The sequence below is a fragment of the Gasterosteus aculeatus genome, chromosome X (genome assembly GCF_964276395.1).
Source record: "Gasterosteus aculeatus chromosome X, fGasAcu3.hap1.1, whole genome shotgun sequence".
NCBI lineage: Eukaryota > Metazoa > Chordata > Actinopteri > Perciformes > Gasterosteidae > Gasterosteus > Gasterosteus aculeatus.
In genome coordinates this window covers 157,078-173,721 of record NC_135698.1, presented here as the reverse complement: position 1 = coordinate 173,721, position 16,644 = coordinate 157,078, and the positions used below count along the sequence as shown (strand labels likewise).

General features: G+C 47.7%; 32 non-coding genes across 32 annotated transcripts; all 32 read left to right on the top strand.

Moving 5' to 3' along the window:
- Nucleotides 1-147: 147 nt before the first annotated feature.
- On the top strand, nucleotides 148-220 carry trnag-ucc (transfer RNA glycine (anticodon UCC)). Its single transcript has one exon. It is a non-coding gene; the product is annotated as a tRNA-Gly (tRNA).
- Nucleotides 221-307: 87 nt separating this feature from the next.
- trnag-ucc (transfer RNA glycine (anticodon UCC)) lies at nucleotides 308-380 on the top strand. The gene has a single exon. It is a non-coding gene; the product is annotated as a tRNA-Gly (tRNA).
- An 87-nt stretch (nucleotides 381-467) lies between these two features.
- On the top strand, nucleotides 468-540 carry trnag-ucc (transfer RNA glycine (anticodon UCC)). The gene has a single exon. It is a non-coding gene; the product is annotated as a tRNA-Gly (tRNA).
- A 405-nt stretch (nucleotides 541-945) lies between these two features.
- trnag-ucc (transfer RNA glycine (anticodon UCC)) lies at nucleotides 946-1,018 on the top strand. The gene has a single exon. It is a non-coding gene; the product is annotated as a tRNA-Gly (tRNA).
- An 87-nt stretch (nucleotides 1,019-1,105) lies between these two features.
- On the top strand, nucleotides 1,106-1,178 carry trnav-uac (transfer RNA valine (anticodon UAC)). Its single transcript has one exon. It is a non-coding gene; the product is annotated as a tRNA-Val (tRNA).
- A 186-nt stretch (nucleotides 1,179-1,364) lies between these two features.
- Nucleotides 1,365-1,437, top strand: trnav-aac (transfer RNA valine (anticodon AAC)). Its single transcript has one exon. It is a non-coding gene; the product is annotated as a tRNA-Val (tRNA).
- Nucleotides 1,438-1,994: 557 nt separating this feature from the next.
- Nucleotides 1,995-2,067, top strand: trnav-cac (transfer RNA valine (anticodon CAC)). Its single transcript has one exon. It is a non-coding gene; the product is annotated as a tRNA-Val (tRNA).
- A 245-nt stretch (nucleotides 2,068-2,312) lies between these two features.
- On the top strand, nucleotides 2,313-2,385 carry trnav-cac (transfer RNA valine (anticodon CAC)). Its single transcript has one exon. It is a non-coding gene; the product is annotated as a tRNA-Val (tRNA).
- A 405-nt stretch (nucleotides 2,386-2,790) lies between these two features.
- On the top strand, nucleotides 2,791-2,863 carry trnag-ucc (transfer RNA glycine (anticodon UCC)). Its single transcript has one exon. It is a non-coding gene; the product is annotated as a tRNA-Gly (tRNA).
- Nucleotides 2,864-2,950: 87 nt separating this feature from the next.
- trnav-cac (transfer RNA valine (anticodon CAC)) lies at nucleotides 2,951-3,023 on the top strand. Its single transcript has one exon. It is a non-coding gene; the product is annotated as a tRNA-Val (tRNA).
- A 565-nt stretch (nucleotides 3,024-3,588) lies between these two features.
- Nucleotides 3,589-3,661, top strand: trnav-aac (transfer RNA valine (anticodon AAC)). Its single transcript has one exon. It is a non-coding gene; the product is annotated as a tRNA-Val (tRNA).
- An 891-nt stretch (nucleotides 3,662-4,552) lies between these two features.
- Nucleotides 4,553-4,625, top strand: trnag-ucc (transfer RNA glycine (anticodon UCC)). The gene has a single exon. It is a non-coding gene; the product is annotated as a tRNA-Gly (tRNA).
- A 246-nt stretch (nucleotides 4,626-4,871) lies between these two features.
- trnav-cac (transfer RNA valine (anticodon CAC)) lies at nucleotides 4,872-4,944 on the top strand. The gene has a single exon. It is a non-coding gene; the product is annotated as a tRNA-Val (tRNA).
- An 87-nt stretch (nucleotides 4,945-5,031) lies between these two features.
- Nucleotides 5,032-5,104, top strand: trnav-cac (transfer RNA valine (anticodon CAC)). Its single transcript has one exon. It is a non-coding gene; the product is annotated as a tRNA-Val (tRNA).
- A 246-nt stretch (nucleotides 5,105-5,350) lies between these two features.
- trnag-ucc (transfer RNA glycine (anticodon UCC)) lies at nucleotides 5,351-5,423 on the top strand. The gene has a single exon. It is a non-coding gene; the product is annotated as a tRNA-Gly (tRNA).
- A 566-nt stretch (nucleotides 5,424-5,989) lies between these two features.
- On the top strand, nucleotides 5,990-6,062 carry trnag-ucc (transfer RNA glycine (anticodon UCC)). The gene has a single exon. It is a non-coding gene; the product is annotated as a tRNA-Gly (tRNA).
- A 1,044-nt stretch (nucleotides 6,063-7,106) lies between these two features.
- On the top strand, nucleotides 7,107-7,179 carry trnav-aac (transfer RNA valine (anticodon AAC)). The gene has a single exon. It is a non-coding gene; the product is annotated as a tRNA-Val (tRNA).
- Nucleotides 7,180-8,070: 891 nt separating this feature from the next.
- On the top strand, nucleotides 8,071-8,143 carry trnav-cac (transfer RNA valine (anticodon CAC)). The gene has a single exon. It is a non-coding gene; the product is annotated as a tRNA-Val (tRNA).
- Nucleotides 8,144-9,251: 1,108 nt separating this feature from the next.
- trnag-ucc (transfer RNA glycine (anticodon UCC)) lies at nucleotides 9,252-9,324 on the top strand. Its single transcript has one exon. It is a non-coding gene; the product is annotated as a tRNA-Gly (tRNA).
- Nucleotides 9,325-9,411: 87 nt separating this feature from the next.
- trnav-cac (transfer RNA valine (anticodon CAC)) lies at nucleotides 9,412-9,484 on the top strand. Its single transcript has one exon. It is a non-coding gene; the product is annotated as a tRNA-Val (tRNA).
- An 87-nt stretch (nucleotides 9,485-9,571) lies between these two features.
- On the top strand, nucleotides 9,572-9,644 carry trnav-cac (transfer RNA valine (anticodon CAC)). The gene has a single exon. It is a non-coding gene; the product is annotated as a tRNA-Val (tRNA).
- Nucleotides 9,645-10,050: 406 nt separating this feature from the next.
- Nucleotides 10,051-10,123, top strand: trnav-cac (transfer RNA valine (anticodon CAC)). Its single transcript has one exon. It is a non-coding gene; the product is annotated as a tRNA-Val (tRNA).
- A 505-nt stretch (nucleotides 10,124-10,628) lies between these two features.
- Nucleotides 10,629-10,701, top strand: trnav-aac (transfer RNA valine (anticodon AAC)). Its single transcript has one exon. It is a non-coding gene; the product is annotated as a tRNA-Val (tRNA).
- Nucleotides 10,702-10,788: 87 nt separating this feature from the next.
- Nucleotides 10,789-10,861, top strand: trnag-ucc (transfer RNA glycine (anticodon UCC)). The gene has a single exon. It is a non-coding gene; the product is annotated as a tRNA-Gly (tRNA).
- Nucleotides 10,862-13,026: 2,165 nt separating this feature from the next.
- On the top strand, nucleotides 13,027-13,099 carry trnav-aac (transfer RNA valine (anticodon AAC)). Its single transcript has one exon. It is a non-coding gene; the product is annotated as a tRNA-Val (tRNA).
- A 505-nt stretch (nucleotides 13,100-13,604) lies between these two features.
- Nucleotides 13,605-13,677, top strand: trnav-aac (transfer RNA valine (anticodon AAC)). The gene has a single exon. It is a non-coding gene; the product is annotated as a tRNA-Val (tRNA).
- Nucleotides 13,678-14,083: 406 nt separating this feature from the next.
- trnav-aac (transfer RNA valine (anticodon AAC)) lies at nucleotides 14,084-14,156 on the top strand. The gene has a single exon. It is a non-coding gene; the product is annotated as a tRNA-Val (tRNA).
- An 87-nt stretch (nucleotides 14,157-14,243) lies between these two features.
- On the top strand, nucleotides 14,244-14,316 carry trnag-ucc (transfer RNA glycine (anticodon UCC)). The gene has a single exon. It is a non-coding gene; the product is annotated as a tRNA-Gly (tRNA).
- A 717-nt stretch (nucleotides 14,317-15,033) lies between these two features.
- trnav-uac (transfer RNA valine (anticodon UAC)) lies at nucleotides 15,034-15,106 on the top strand. The gene has a single exon. It is a non-coding gene; the product is annotated as a tRNA-Val (tRNA).
- Nucleotides 15,107-15,452: 346 nt separating this feature from the next.
- Nucleotides 15,453-15,525, top strand: trnav-aac (transfer RNA valine (anticodon AAC)). The gene has a single exon. It is a non-coding gene; the product is annotated as a tRNA-Val (tRNA).
- Nucleotides 15,526-15,772: 247 nt separating this feature from the next.
- trnav-aac (transfer RNA valine (anticodon AAC)) lies at nucleotides 15,773-15,845 on the top strand. The gene has a single exon. It is a non-coding gene; the product is annotated as a tRNA-Val (tRNA).
- Nucleotides 15,846-15,880: 35 nt separating this feature from the next.
- Nucleotides 15,881-15,953, top strand: trnav-uac (transfer RNA valine (anticodon UAC)). Its single transcript has one exon. It is a non-coding gene; the product is annotated as a tRNA-Val (tRNA).
- The last annotated feature ends 691 nt before the right edge of the window (nucleotides 15,954-16,644 follow it).

Below are 16,644 nucleotides of genomic sequence, written 5' to 3'. Positions count from 1 at the left end.
TAGTGGTTATCACGTTCGCCTAACACGCGAAAGGTCCCCTGTTCGAGACCGGGCGGAAACAGTCGTTGATGTTTTTTTCTTTGATTCCGAACTTCGCAATCAAACAGATAAACATACACTATGTCCCTGAACGCACCATCTCATGTGGTTTCCGTAGTGTAGTGGTTATTACGTTCGCCTTCCACGCGGAAGGTCCCCGTTTCGAGACCGGGCGGAAACAGTCGTTGATGTTTTTTTCTTTGATTCCGAAATTCAACAATCAAACAGATAAACATAAGCTATGTCCCTGAACGCACCATCTCATGTGGTTTCCGTAGTGTAGTGGTTATCACGTTCGCCTTCCACGCGGAAGGTCCCCGTTTCGAGACCGGGCGGAAACAGTCGTTGATGTTTTTTTCTTTGATTCCGAAATTCAACAATCAAACAGATAAACATAAGCTATGTCCCTGAACGCACCATCTCATGTGGTTTCCGTAGTGTAGTGGTTATCACGTTCGCCTTCCACGCGGAAGGTCCCCGTTTCGAGACCGGGCGGAAACAGTCGTTGATGTTTTTTTCTTTGATTCCGAAATTCAACAATCAAACAGATAAACATAAGCTATGTCCCTGAACGCACCATCTCATGTGGTTTCCGTAGTGTAGTGGTTATCATGTTCGCCTCACACGCGAAAGGTCCCCGGTTCGAGACCGGGCGGAAACAGTCGTTGATGTTTTTTTCTTTGATTCCGAACTTCGCAATCAAACAGATAAACATACACTATGTCCCTCAACGCACCATCTCATGTGGTTTCCGTAGTGTAGTGGTCATCATGTTCGCCTCACACGCGAAAGGTCCCCGGTTCGAGACCCAGCGGAAACAGTCGTTGATGTTTCTTTCTTTGATTCCGAACTTCGCAATCAAACAGATAAACATACACTATGTCCCTGAACGCACCATCTCATGTGGTTTCCGTAGTGTAGTGGTTATCACGTTCGCCTTCCACGCGGAAGGTCCCCGTTTCGAGACCGGGCGGAAACAGTCGTTGGTCTTTCTTTCTTTGATTCCGAATTTCAACAATCAAACAGATAAACATAAGCTATGTCCCTGAACACACCATCTCCTGTGGTTTCCGTAGTGTAGTGGTTATCACGTTCGCCTTACACGCGAAAGGTCCCCGGTTCGAGACCGGGCGGAAACAGTCGTTGATGGTTCCTGAACACACCGTCTCATGTGGTTTCCGTAGTGTAGTGGTTATCACGTTCGCGAAAGGTCCCCGGTTCGAGACCGGGCGTAAACAGTCGTTGGTGTTTCTTTCTTTGATTCCGAACTTCAACGATCAAACAGATAAACATAAGCTATGTCCCTGAACGCACCATCTCATGTGGTTTCCGTAGTGTAGTGGTTATCACGTTCGCCTAACACGCGAAAGGTCCCCGGTTCGAGACCGGGCGGAAACAGTCGTTGGTGTTTCTTTCTTTGATTCTGAACTTCAGCAATCAAACAGATAAACATGCCCTATGTCCCTGAACGCACCATCTCATGTGGTTTCCGTAGTGTAGTGGTTATCACGTTCGCGAAAGGTCCCCGGTTCGAGACCGGGCGGAAACAGTCGTTGCTGTTTTTTTCTTTGATTCCGAACTTCGCAATCAAACAGATAAACATACACTATGTCCCTGAACGCACCATCTCATGTGGTTTCCGTAGTGTAGTGGTTATCACGTTCGCCTTCCACGCGGAAGGTCCCCGTTTCGAGACCGGGCAGAAACAGTCGTTGGTCTTTCTTTCTTTGATTTCGAATTTCAACAATCAAACAGATAAACATAAGCTATGTCCCTGAACGCACCATCTCATGTGGTTTCCGTAGTGTAGTGGTTATCACGTTCGCCTAACACGCGAAAGGTCCCTGGTTCGAGACCGGGCGGAAACAGTCGTTGGTGTTTCTTTCTTTGATTTTGAACTTCAACAATCAAACAGATAAACATGCGCTATGTCCCTGAATGCACCATCTCATGTGGTTTCCGTAGTGTAGTGGTTATCACGTTCGCCTCACACGCGAAAGGTCCCCGGTTCGAGACCGGGCGGAAACAGTCGTTGGTGTTTTTTTCTTTGATTCCGAACTTCGCAATCAAACAGATAAACATACACTATGTCCCTGAACGCAACATCTCATGTGGTTTCCGTAGTGTAGTGGTTATCACGTTCGCCGCACACGCGAAAGGTCCCCGGTTCGAGACCAGGCGGAAACAGTCGTTGATGTTTTTTTGTTTATTCCGAACTTCAGCAATCAAACAGATAAACATAAGCTATGTCCCTGAAAGCACCATCTCATGTGGTTTCCGTAGTGTAGTGGTTATCACGTTCGCCTCACACGCGAAAGGTCCCCGGTTCGAGACCGGGCGGAAACAGTCGTTGATGTTTTTTTCTTTGATTCCGAACTTCGCAATCAAACAGATAAACATACACTATGTCCCTGAACGCACCATCTCATGTGGTTTCCGTAGTGTAGTGGTTATCACGTTTGCCTTACACGCGGAAGGTCCCCGTTTCGAGACCTGGCGGAAACAGTCGTTGATGTTTTTTTCTTTGATTCCGAAATTCAACAATCAAACAGATAAACATAAGCTATGTCCCTGAACGCACCATCTCATGTGGTTTCCGTAGTGTAGTGGTTATCATGTTCGCCTCACACGCGAAAGGTCCCCGGTTCGAGACCGGGCGGAAACAGTCGTTGATGTTTCTTTCTTTGATTCCGAACTTCGCAATCAAACAGATAAACATACACTATGTCCCTGAACGCACCATCTCATGTGGTTTCCGTAGTGTAGTGGTTATCACGTTCGCCTTCCACGCGGAAGGTCCCCGTTTCGAGACCGGGCGGAAACAGTCGTTGGTCTTTCTTTCTTTGATTCCGAATTTCAACAATCAAACAGATAAACATAAGCTATGTCCCTGAACGCACCATCTCATGTGGTTTCCGTAGTGTAGTGGTTATCACGTTCGCCTCACACGCGAAAGGTCCCCGGTTCGAGACCGGGCGGAAACAGTCGTTGATTTTTCTTTCTTTGATTCCGAACTTCGCAATCAAACTGATAAACATACACTATGTCCCTGAACGCACCATCTCATGTGGTTTCCGTAGTGTAGTGGTTATCACGTTCGCCTTCCACGCGGAAGGTCCCCGTTTCGAGACCGGGCAGAAACAGTCGTTGGTCTTTCTTTCTTTGATTTCAAATTTCAACAATCAAACAGATAAACATAAGCTATGTCCCTGAACGCACCATCTCATGTGGTTTCCGTAGTGTAGTGGTTATCACGTTCGCCTAACACGCGAAAGGTCCCTGGTTTGAGACTGGGCGGAAACAGTCGTTGGTGTTTCTTTCTTTGATTCCGAAGTTCGCAATCAAACAGATAAACATACACTATGTCCCTGAACGCACCATCTCATGTGGTTTCCGTAGTGTAGTGGTTATCACGTTTGCCTTACACGCGGAAGGTCCCCGTTTCGAGACCGGGCGGAAACAGTCGTTGATGTTTTTTTCTTTGATTCCGAAATTCAACAATCAAACAGATAAACATAAGCTATGTCCCTGAACACACCATCTCATGTGGTTTCCGTAGTGTAGTGGTTATCACGTTCGCCTAACACGCGAAAGGTCCCTGGTTCGAAACCGGGCGGAAACAGTCGTTGGTGTTTCTTTCTTTGATTCCGAACTTCAACAATCAAACAGATAAACATGCGCTATGTCCCTGAACGCACCATCTCATGTGGTTTCCGTAGTGTAGTGGTTATCACGTTCGCCTCACACGCGAAAGGTCCTCGGTTCGAGACCGGGCGGAAACAGTCGTTGATGTTTCTTTCTTTGATTCCGAACTTCGCAATCAAACATATAAACATACACTATGTCCCTGAACGCACCATCTCATGTGGTTTCCGTAGTGTAGTTGTTATCACGTTCGCCTTCCACGCGGAAGATGAACACACCATCTCCTGTGGTTTCCGTAGTGTAGTGGTTGTCACGTTCGCCTTACACGCGAAAGGTCCCCGGTTCAAGACCGGGCGGAAACAGTCGTTGGTCTTTCTTTCTTTGATTCCGAACTTCAACAATCAAACAGAGAAACATGCGATATGTCCCTGAACGCACCATCTCATGTGGTTTCCGTAGTGTAGTGTTTATCACGTTCTCCTAACACTCGAAAGGTCCCCGTTTCGAGACCGGGCGGAAACAATCGTTGATGGTTCCTGAACACACCGTCTCATGTGGTTTCCGTAGTGTAGTGGTTATCACGTTCGCGAAAGGTCCCTGGTTCGAGACCGGGCGGAAACAGCCGTTGGTGTTTCTTTCTTTGATTCCGAACTTCAACAATCAAACAGATAAACATGCCCTATGTCCCTGAACGCACCATCTCATGTGGTTTCCGTAGTGTAGTGGTTATCACATTCGCCTAACACGCGAAAGGTCCCCGGTTCGAGACCGGGCGGAAACAGTCGTTGGTCTTTCTTTCTTTGATTCCGAACTTCAACAATCAAACAGATAAACATGCGCTATGTCCCTGAACGCACCATCTCATGTGGTTTCCGTAGTGTAGTGGTTATCACGTTCGCCTTCCACGCGGAAGGTCCCCGTTTCGAGACCGGGCGGAAACAGTCGTTGGTCTTTCTTTCTTTGATTCCGAATTTCAACAATCAAACAGATAAACATAAGCTATGTCCCTGAACGCACCATCTCATGTGGTTTCCGTAGTGTAGTGGTTATCACGTTCGCCTAACACGCGAAAGGTCCCTGGTTCGAGACCGGGCGGAAACAGTCGTTGGTGTTTTTTTCTTTGATTCCGAACTTCGCAATCAAACAGATAAACATACACTATGTCCCTGAACGCACCATCTCATGTGGTTTCCGTAGTGTAGTGGTTATCACGTTCGCCTCACACGCGAAAGGTCCCCGGTTCGAGACCGGGCGGAAACAGTCGGTGATGTTTTTTTCTTTGATTCCGAACTTCAACAATCAAACAGATAAACATGCGCTATGTCCCTGAACGCACCATCTCATGTGGTTTCCGTAGTGTAGTGGTTATCACGTTCGCCTCACACGCGAAAGGTCCCCGGTTCGAGACCGGGCGGAAACAGTCGTTGATTTTTCTTTCTTTGATTCCGAACTCCGCAATCAAACAGATAAACATACACTATGTCCCTGAACGCACCATCTCATGTGGTTTCCGTAGTGTAGTGGTTATCACGTTCGCCTTCCACGCGGAAGGTCCCCGTTTCGAGACCGGGCAGAAACAGTCGTTGGTCTTTCTTTCTTTGATTTCGAATTTCAACAATCAAACAGATAAACATACACTATGTCCCTGAACGCACCATCTCATGTGGTTTCCGTAGTGTAGTGGTTATCACGTTCGCCTTCCACGCGGAAGGTCCCCGTTTTGAGACCGGGCGGAAACAGTCGTTGGTCTTTCTTTCTTTGATTCCGACTTTCAACAATCAAACAGAGAAACATGCGATATGTCCCTGAACGCACCATCTCATGTGGTTTCCGTAGTGTAGTGGTTATCACGTTCTCCTAACACTCGAAAGGTCCCCGTTTCGAGACCGGGCGGAAACAGTCGTTGGTGTTTTTTTCTTTGATTCCGAACTTCGCAATCAAACAGATAAACATACACTATGTCCCTGAACGCACCATCTCATGTGGTTTCCATAGTGTAGTGGTTATCACGTTCGCCTTCCACGCGGAAGGTCCCCGTTTCGAGACCGGGCAGAAACAGTCGTTGGTCTTTCTTTCTTTGATTTCGAATTTCAACAATCAAACAGATAAACATAAGCTATGTCCCTGAACGCACCATCTCATGTGGTTTCCGTAGTGTAGTGGTTATCACGTTCGCCTAACACGCGAAAGGTCCCTGGTTCGAGACCGGGCGGAAACAGTCGTTGGTGTTTCTTTCTTTGATTCCGAACTTCAACAATCAAACAGATAAACATGCGCTATGTCCCTGAATGCACCATCTCATGTGGTTTCCGTAGTGTAGTGGTTATCACGTTCGCCTTCCACGCGGAAGGTCCCCGTTTCGAGACCGGGCGGAAACAGTCGTTGGTCTTTCTTTCTTTGATTCCGAATTTCAACAATCAAACAGAGAAACATGCGATATGTCCCTGAACGCACCATCTCATGTGGTTTCCGTAGTGTAGTGGTTATCACGTTCTCCTAACACTCGAAAGGTCCCCGTTTCGAGACCGGGCTGAAACAGTCGTTGGTGTTTTTTTCTTTGATTCCGAACTTCGCAATCAAACAGATAAACATACACTATGTCCCTGAACGCACCATCTCATGTGGTTTCCGTAGTGTAGTGGTTATCACGTTCGCCTTCCACGCGGAAGGTCCCCGTTTCGAGACCGGGCAGAAACAGTCGTTGGTCTTTCTTTCTTTGATTTCGAATTTCAACAATCAAACAGATAAACATAAGCTATGTCCCTGAACGCATCATCTCATGTGGTTTCCGTAGTGTAGTGGTTATCACGTTCGCCTAACACGCGAAAGGTCCCTGGTTCGAGACCGGGCGGAAACAGTCGTTGGTGTTTCTTTCTTTGATTCCGAACTTCAACAATCAAACAGATAAACATGCGCTATGTCCCTGAATGCACCATCTCATGTGGTTTCCGTAGTGTAGTGGTTATCACGTTCGCCTCACACGCGAAAGGTCCCCGGTTCGAGACCGGGCGAAAACAGTCGTTGGTGTTTTTTTCTTTGATTCCGAACTTCGCAATCAAACAGATAAACATACACTATGTCCCTGAACGCAACATCTCATGTGGTTTCCGTAGGGTAGTGGTTATCACGTTCGCCTCACACGCGAAAGGTCCCCGGTTCGAGACCGGGCGGAAACAGTCGTTGATGTTTTTTTCTTTGATTCCGAAGTTCGCAATCAAACAGATAAACATACACTATGTCCCTGAACGCACCATCTCATGTGGTTTCCGTAGTGTAGTGGTTATCACGTTTGCCTTACACGCGGAAGGTCCCCGTTTCGAGACCGGGCGGAAACAGTCGTTGATGTTTTTTTCTTTGATTCCGAAATTCAACAATCAAACAGATAAACATAAGCTATGTCCCTGAACACACCATCTCATGTGGTTTCCGTAGTGTAGTGGTTATCACGTTCGCCTAACACGCGAAAGGTCCCTGGTTCGAAACCGGGCGGAAACAGTCGTTGGTGTTTCTTTCTTTGATTCCGAACTTCAACAATCAAACAGATAAACATGCGCTATGTCCCTGAACGCACCATCTCATGTGGTTTCCGTAGTGTAGTGGTTATCACGTTCGCCTCACACGCGAAAGGTCCTCGGTTCGAGACCGGGCGGAAACAGTCGTTGATGTTTCTTTCTTTGATTCCGAACTTCGCAATCAAACAGAGAAACATGCGATATGTCCCTGAACGCACCATCTCATGTGGTTTCAGTAGTGTAGTGGTTATCACGTTCGCCTTCCACGCGGAAGATGAACACACCATCTCCTGTGGTTTCCGTAGTGTAGTGGTTGTCATGTTCGCCTTACACGCGAAAGGTCCCCGGTTCAAGACCGGGCGGAAACAGTCGTTGGTCTTTCTTTCTTTGATTCCGAACTTCAACAATCAAACAGAGAAACATGCGATATGTCCCTGAACGCACCATCTCATGTGGTTTCCGTAGTGTAGTGGTTATCACGTTCTCCTAACACTCGAAAGGTCCCCGTTTCGAGACCGGGCGGAAACAATCGTTGATGGTTCCTGAACACACCGTCTCATGTGGTTTCCGTAGTGTAGTGGTTATCACGTTCGCGAAAGGTCCCTGGTTCGAGACCGGGCGGAAACAGCCGTTGGTGTTTCTTTCTTTGATTCCGAACTTCAACAATCAAACAGATAAACATGCGCTATGTCCCTGAACGCACCATCTCATGTGGTTTCCGTAGTGTAGTGGTTATCACGTTCGCCTAACACGCGAAAGGTCCCCGGTTCGAGACCGGGCGGGAACAGTCGTTGGTCTTTCTTTCTTTGATTCCGAACTTGAACAATCAAACAGATAAACATGCGCTATGTCCCTGAACGCACCATCTCATGTGGTTTCCGTAGTGTAGTGGTTATCACGTTCGCCTCACGCGCGAAAGGTCCCCGGTTCGAGACCGGGCGGAAACAGTCGTTGATTTTTCTTTCTTTGATTCCGAACTTCGCAATCAAACAGATAAACATACACTATGTCCCTGAACGCACCATCTCATGTGGTTTCCGTAGTGTAGTGGTTATCACGTTCGCCGCACACGCGAAAGGTCCCCGGTTCGAGACCAGGCGGAAACAGTCGTTGATGTTTTTTTGTTTATTCCGAACTTCAGCAATCAAACAGATAAACATAAGCTATGTCCCTGAACGCACCATCTCATGTGGTTTCCGTAGTGTAGTGGTTATCACGTTTGCCTTACACGCGGAAGGTCCCCGTTTCGAGACCGGGCGAAAACAGTCGTTGGTGTTTTTTTCTTTGATTCCGAACTTCGCAATCAAACAGATAAACATACACTATGTCCCTGAACGCAACATCTCATGTGGTTTCCGTAGTGTAGTGGTTATCACGTTATCCTAACACTCGAAAGGTCCCCGTTTCGAGACCGGGCGGAAACAGTCGTTGGTGTTTTTTTCTTTGATTCCGAACTTCGCAATCAAACAGATAAACATACACTATGTCCCTGAACGCACCATCTCATGTGGTTTCCGTAGTGTAGTGGTTATCACGTTCGCCTTCCACGCGGAAGGTCCCCGTTTCGAGACCGGGCAGAAACAGTCGTTGGTCTTTCTTTCTTTGATTCCGAACTTCAACAATAAAACAGATAAACATGCGCTATGTCCCTGAACGCACCATCTCATGTGGTTTCCGTAGTGTAGTGGTTATCACGTTCGCCTCACACGCGAAAGGTCCTCGGTTCGAGACCGGGCGGAAACAGTCGTTGATGTTTCTTTCTTTGATTCCGAACTTCGCAATCAAACAGATAAACATACACTATGTCCCTGAACGCACCATCTCATGTGGTTTCAGTAGTGTAGTGGTTATCACGTTCGCCTTCCACGCGGAAGATGAACACACCATCTCCTGTGGTTTCCGTAGTGTAGTGGTTGTCACGTTCGCCTTACACGCGAAAGGTCCCCGGTTCAAGACCGGGCGGAAACAGTCGTTGGTCTTTCTTTCTTTGATTCCGAACTTCAACAATCAAACAGATAAACATGCGCTATGTCCCTGAACGCACCATCTCATGTGGTTTCCGTAGTGTAGTGGTTATCACGTTCGCCTTCCACGCGGAAGGTCCCCGTTTCGAGACCGGGCGGAAACAGTCGTTGGTCTTTCTTTCTTTGATTCCGAACTTCAACAATCAAACAGATAAACATGCGCTATGTCCCTGAACGCAGCATCTCATGTGGTTTCCGTAGTGTAGTGGTTATCACGTTCGCCTCACACGCGAAAGGTCCCCGGTTCGAGACCGGGCGGAAACAGTCGGTGATGTTTTTTTCTTTGATTCCGAACTTCAACAATCAAACAGATAAACATGCGCTATGTCCCTGAACGCACCATCTCATGTGGTTTCCGTAGTGTAGTGGTTATCACGTTCGCCTCACACGCGAAAGGTCCCCGGTTCGAGACCGGGCGGAAACAGTCGTTGATTTTTCTTTCTTTGATTCCGAACTCCGCAATCAAACAGATAAACATACACTATGTCCCTGAACGCACCATCTCATGTGGTTTCCGTAGTGTAGTGGTTATCACGTTCGCCTTCCACGCGGAAGGTCCCCGTTTCGAGACCGGGCAGAAACAGTCGTTGGTCTTTCTTTCTTTGATTTCGAATTTCAACAATCAAACAGATAAACATAAGCTATGTCCCTGAACGCACCATCTCATGTGGTTTCCGTAGTGTAGTGGTTATCACGTTCGCCTAACACGCGAAAGGTCCCTGGTTCGAGACCGGGCGGAAACAGTCGTTGGTGTTTCTTTCTTTGATTTTGAACTTCAACAATCAAACAGATAAACATGCGCTATGTCCCTGAATGCACCATCTCATGTGGTTTCCGTAGTGTAGTGGTTATCACGTTCGCCTCACACGCGAAAGGTCCCCGGTTCGAGACCGGGCGGAAACAGTCGTTGGTGTTTTTTTCTTTGATTCCGAACTTCGCAATCAAACAGATAAACATACACTATGTCCCTGAACGCACCATCTCATGTGGTTTCCATAGTGTAGTGGTTATCACGTTCGCCTTCCACGCGGAAGGTCCCCGTTTCGAGACCGGGCAGAAACAGTCGTTGGTCTTTCTTTCTTTGATTCCGAATTTCAACAATCAAACAGAGAAACATGCGATATGTCCCTGAACGCACCATCTCATGTGGTTTCCGTAGTGTAGTGGTTATCACGTTCGCCTAACACGCGAAAGGTCCCTGGTTCGAGACCGGGCGGAAACAATCGTTGATGGTTCCTGAACACACCGTCTCATGTGGTTTCCGTAGTGTAGTGGTTATCACGTTCGCGAAAGGTCCCTGGTTCGAGACCGGGCGGAAACAGCCGTTGGTGTTTCTTTCTTTGATTCCGAACTTCAACAATCAAACAGATAAACATGCCCTATGTCCCTGAACGCACCATCTCATGTGGTTTCCGTAGTGTAGTGGTTATCACGTTCGCCTAACACGCGAAAGGTCCCCGGTTCGAGACCGGGCGGAAACAGTCGTTGGTCTTTCTTTCTTTGATTCCGAACTTCAACAATCAAACAGATAAACATGCGCTATGTCCCTGAACGCACCATCTCATGTGGTTTCCGTAGTGTAGTGGTTATCACGTTCGCCTTCCACGCGGAAGGTCCCCGTTTCGAGACCGGGCGGAAACAGTCGTTGGTCTTTCTTTCTTTGATTCCGAATTTCAACAATCAAACAGATAAACATAAGCTATGTCCCTGAACGCACCATCTCATGTGGTTTCCGTAGTGTAGTGGTTATCACGTTCGCCTAACACGCGAAAGGTCCCTGGTTCGAGACCGGGCGGAAACAGTCGTTGGTGTTTTTTTCTTTGATTCCGAACTTCGCAATCAAACAGATAAACATACACTATGTCCCTGAACGCACCATCTCATGTGGTTTCCGTAGTGTAGTGGTTATCACGTTCGCCTCACACGCCAAAGGTCCCCGGTTCGAGACCGGGCGGAAACAGTCGTTGATGTTTTTTTCTTTGATTCCGAACTTCAACAATCAAACAGATAAACATGCGCTATGTCCCTGAACGCACCATCTCATGTGGTTTCCGTAGTGTAGTGGTTATCACGTTCGCCTCACACACGAAAGGTCCCCGGTTCGAGACCGGGCGGAAACAGTCGTTGATTTTTCTTTCTTTGATTCCGAACTTCTCAATCAAACAGATAAACATACACTATGTCCCTGAACGCACCATCTCATGTGGTTTCCGTAGTGTAGTGGTTATCACGTTCGCCTTCCACGCGGAAGGTCCCCGTTTCGAGACCGGGCAGAAACAGTCGTTGGTCTTTCTTTCTTTGATTCCGAACTTCAACAATCAAACAGATAAACATGCGCTATGTCCCTGAATGCACCATCTCATGTGGTTTCCGTAGTGTAGTGGTTATCACGTTCGCCTCACACGCGAAAGGTCCCCGGTTCGAGACCGGGCGAAAACAGTCGTTGGTGTTTTTTTCTTTGATTCCGAACTTCGCAATCAAACAGATAAACATACACTATGTCCCTGAACGCAACATCTCATGTGGTTACCGTAGTGTAGTGGTTATCACGTTCTCCTAACACTCGAAAGGTCCCCGTTTCGAGACCGGGCGGAAACAGTCGTTGGTGTTTTTTTCTTTGATTCCGAACTTCGCAATCAAACAGATAAACATGCGCTATGTCCCTGAACGCACCATCTCATGTGGTTTCCGTAGTGTAGTGGTTATCACGTTCGCCTCACACGCGAAAGGTCCCCGGTTCGAGACCGGGCGAAAACAGTCGTTGGTGTTTTTTTCTTTGATTCCGAACTTCGCAATCAAACAGATAAACATACACTATGTCCCTGAACGCAACATCTCATGTGGTTTCCGTAGTGTAGTGGTTATCACGTTCTCCTAACACTCGAAAGGTCCCCGTTTCGAGACCGGGCGGAAACAGTCGTTGGTGTTTTTTTCTTTGATTCCGAACTTCGCAATCAAACAGATAAACATACACTATGTCCCTGAACGCACCATCTCATGTGGTTTCCGTAGTGTAGTGGTTATCACGTTCGCCTTCCACGCGGAAGGTCCCCGTTTCGAGACCGGGCAGAAACAGTCGTTGGTCTTTCTTTCTTTGATTCCGAACTTCAACAATAAAACAGATAAACATGCGCTATGTCCCTGAACGCACCATCTCATGTGGTTTCCGTAGTGTAGTGGTTATCACGTTCGCCTCACACGCGAAAGGTCCTCGGTTCGAGACCGGGCGGAAACAGTCGTTGATGTTTCTTTCTTTGATTCCGAACTTCGCAATCAAACAGATAAACATACACTATGTCCCTGAACGCACCATCTCATGTGGTTTCAGTAGTGTAGTGGTTATCACGTTCGCCTTCCACGCGGAAGATGAACACACCATCTCCTGTGGTTTCCGTAGTGTAGTGGTTGTCACGTTCGCCTTACACGCGAAAGGTCCCCGGTTCAAGACCGGGCGGAAACAGTCGTTGGTCTTTCTTTCTTTGATTCCGAACTTCAACAATCAAACAGAGAAACATGCGATATGTCCCTGAACGCACCATCTCATGTGGTTTCCGTAGTGTAGTGGTTATCACGTTCTCCTAACACTCGAAAGGTCCCCGTTTCGAGACCGGGCGGAAACAATCGTTGATGGTTCCTGAACACACCGTCTCATGTGGTTTCCGTAGTGTAGTGGTTATCACGTTCGCGAAAGGTCCCTGGTTCGAGACCGGGCGGAAACAGCCGTTGGTGTTTCTTTCTTTGATTCCGAACTTCAACAATCAAACAGATAAACATGCGCTATGTCCCTGAACGCACCATCTCATGTGGTTTCCGTAGTGTAGTGGTTATCACGTTCGCCTAACACGCGAAAGGTCCCCGGTTCGAGACCGGGCGGAAACAGTCGTTGGTCTTTCTTTCTTTGATTCCGAACTTCAACAATCAAACAGATAAACATGCGCTATGTCCCTGAACGCGCCATCTCATGTGGTTTCCGTAGTGTAGTGGTTATCACGTTCGCCTCACGCGCGAAAGGTCCCCGGTTCGAGACCAGGCGGAAACAGTCGTTGATGTTTTTTTGTTTATTCCGAACTTCAGCAATCAAACAGATAAACATAAGCTATGTCCCTGAACGCACCATCTCATGTGGTTTCCATAGTGTAGTGGTTATCACGTTCTCCTAACACTCGAAAGGTCCCCGTTTCGAGACCGGGCGGAAACAATCGTTGATGGTTCCTGAACACACCGTCTCATGTGGTTTCCGTAGTGTAGTGGTTATCACGTTCGCGAAAGGTCCCTGGTTCGAGACCGGGCGGAAACAGCCGTTGGTGTTTCTTTCTTTGATTCCGAACTTCAACAATCAAACAGATAAACATGCGCTATGTCCCTGAACGCACCATCTCATGTGGTTTCCGTAGTGTAGTGGTTATCACGTTCGCCTAACACGCGAAAGGTCCCCGGTTCGAGACCGGGCGGAAACAGTCGTTGGTCTTTCTTTCTTTGATTCCGAACTTCAACAATCAAACAGATAAACATGCGCTATGTCCCTGAACGCGCCATCTCATGTGGTTTCCGTAGTGTAGTGGTTATCACGTTCGCCTCACGCGCGAAAGGTCCCCGGTTCGAGACCAGGCGGAAACAGTCGTTGATGTTTTTTTGTTTATTCCGAACTTCAGCAATCAAACAGATAAACATAAGCTATGTCCCTGAACGCACCATCTCATGTGGTTTCCATAGTGTAGTGGTTATCACGTACGCCTTCCACGCGGAAGGTCCCCGTTTCGAGACCGGGCAGAAACAGTCGTTGGTCTTTCTTTCTTTGATTTCGAATTTCAACAATCAAACAGATAAACATAAGCTATGTCCCTGAACGCACCATCTCATGTGGTTTCCGTAGTGTAGTGGTTATCACGTTCGCCTAACACGCGAAAGGTCCCCGGTTCGAGACCGGGCGGAAACAGTCGTTGGTCTTTCTTTCTTTGATTCCGAACTTCAACAATCAAACAGATAAACATGCGCTATGTCCCTGAACGCACCATCTCATGTGGTTTCCGTAGTGTAGTGGTTATCACGTTCGCCTTCCACGCGGAAGGTCCCCGTTTCGAGGCCGGGCGGAAACAGTCGTTGGTCTTTCTTTCTTTGATTCCGAACTTCAACAATCAAACAGATAAACATGCGCTATGTCCCTGAACGCACCATCTCATGTGGTTTCCGTAGTGTAGTGGTTATCACGTTCGCCTAACACGCGAAAGGTCCCTGGTTCGAGACCGGGCGGAAACAGTCGTTGGTGTTTCTTTCTTTGATTTTGAACTTCAACAATCAAACAGATAAACATGCGCTATGTCCCTGAATGCACCATCTCATGTGGTTTCCGTAGTGTAGTAGTTATCACGTTCGCCTCACACGCGAAAGGTCCCCGTTTCGAGACCGGGCGGAAACAGTCGTTGATGTTTTTTTCTTTGATTCCCAACTTCAACATTCAAACAGATAAACATGCTCTATGTCCCTGAACGCACCATCTCATGTGGTTTCCGTAGTGTAGTGGTTATCACGTTCGCGAAAGGTCCCTGGTTCGAGACCGGGCGGAAACAGTCGTTGATGTTTTTTTCTTTATTCCGAACTTCAGCAATCAAACAGATAAACATACACTATGTCCCTGAACGCACCATCTCCTGTGGTTTCCGTAGTGTAGTGGTTATCACGTTCGCCTTACACGCGAAAGGTCCCCGTTTTGAGACCGGGCGGAAACAGTCGTTGATGTTTTTTTCTTTGATTCCCAACTTCAACATTCAAACAGATATACATAAACTATGTCCCTGAACACACCATCTCCTGTGGTTTCCGTAGTGTAGTGGTTATCACGTTCGCCTTACACGCGAAAGGTCCCCGGTTCGATACCGGGCGGAAACAGTCGTTGGTCTTTCTTTCTTTGATTCCGAACTTCAACAATCAAACAGAGAAACATGCGATATGTCCCTGAACGCACCATCTCATGTGGTTTCCGTAGTGTAGTGGTTATCACGTTCTCCTAACACTCGAAAGGTCCCCGTTTCGAGACCGGGCGGAAACAATCGTTGATGGTTCCTGAACACACCGTCTCATGTGGTTTCCGTAGTGTAGTGGTTATCACGTTCGCGAAAGGTCCCCGGTTCGAGACCGGGCGGAAACAGTCGTTGGTGTTTCTTTCTTTGATTCCGAACTTCAACAATCAAACAGATAAACATAAGCTACGTCCCTGAACGCACCATCTCATGTTGTTTCCGTAGTGTAGTGGTTATCACGTTCGCCTAACACGCGAAAGGTCCCCGGTTCGAGACCGGGCGGAAACAGTCGTTGGTGTTTCTTTCTTTGATTCCGAACTTCAACAATCAAACAGATAAACATGCCCTATGTCCCTGAACGCACCATCTCATGTGGTTTCCGTAGTGTAGTGGTTATCACGTTCGCCTCACACGCGAAAGGTCCCCGGTTCGAGACCGTGCGGAAACAGTCGTTGATGTTTTTTTCTTTGATTCCGAAATTCAACAATCAAACAGATAAACATAAGCTATGTCCCTGAACGCGCCATCTCATGTGGTTTCCGTAGTGTAGTGGTTATCACGTTCGCCTAACACGCGAAAGGTCCCCGGTTCGAGACCGGGCGGAAACAATCGTTGATGGTTCCTGAACACACCATCTCATGTGGTTTTCGTAGTGTAGTGGTTATCACGTTCGCCTTACACGCGAAAGGTCCCCGGTTCGAGACCGGGCGGAAACAGTCGTTGATGGTTCCTGAACACACCGTCTCATGTGGTTTCCGTAGTGTAGTGGTTATCACGTTCGCCTAACACGCGAAAGGTCCCCGTTTCGAGACCGGGCGGAAACAGTCGTTGGTGTTTCTTTCTTTGATTCCGAACTTCAACAATCAAACAGATAAACATGCGCTATGTCCCTGAACGCACCATCTCATGTGGTTTCCGTAGTGTAGTGGTTATCACGTTCGCCGCACACGCGAAAGGTCCCCGGTTCGAGACCAGGCGGAAACAGTCGTTGATGTTTTTTTGTTTATTCCGAACTTCAGCAATCAAACAGATAACACGCCTAACACGCGAAAGGTCCCCGGTTCGAGACCGGGCGGAAACAGTCGTTGGTGTTTCTTTCTTTGATTCCGAAATTCAACAATCAAACAGATAAACATACACTATGTCCCTGAACGCACCATCTCCTGTGGTTTCCGTAGTGTAGTGGTTATCACGTTCGCCTTACACGCGAAAGGTCCCCGTTTCGAGACCGGCCGGAAACAGTCGGTGATGTTTTTTTCTTTGATTCCGAAATTCAACAATCAAACAGATAAACATAAGCTATGTCCCTGAACACACCATCTCATGTGGGTTCCGTAGTGTAGTGGTTATCACGTTCGCCTTACACGCGAAAGGTCCCCGTTTCGAGACCGGCCGGAAACAGTCGGT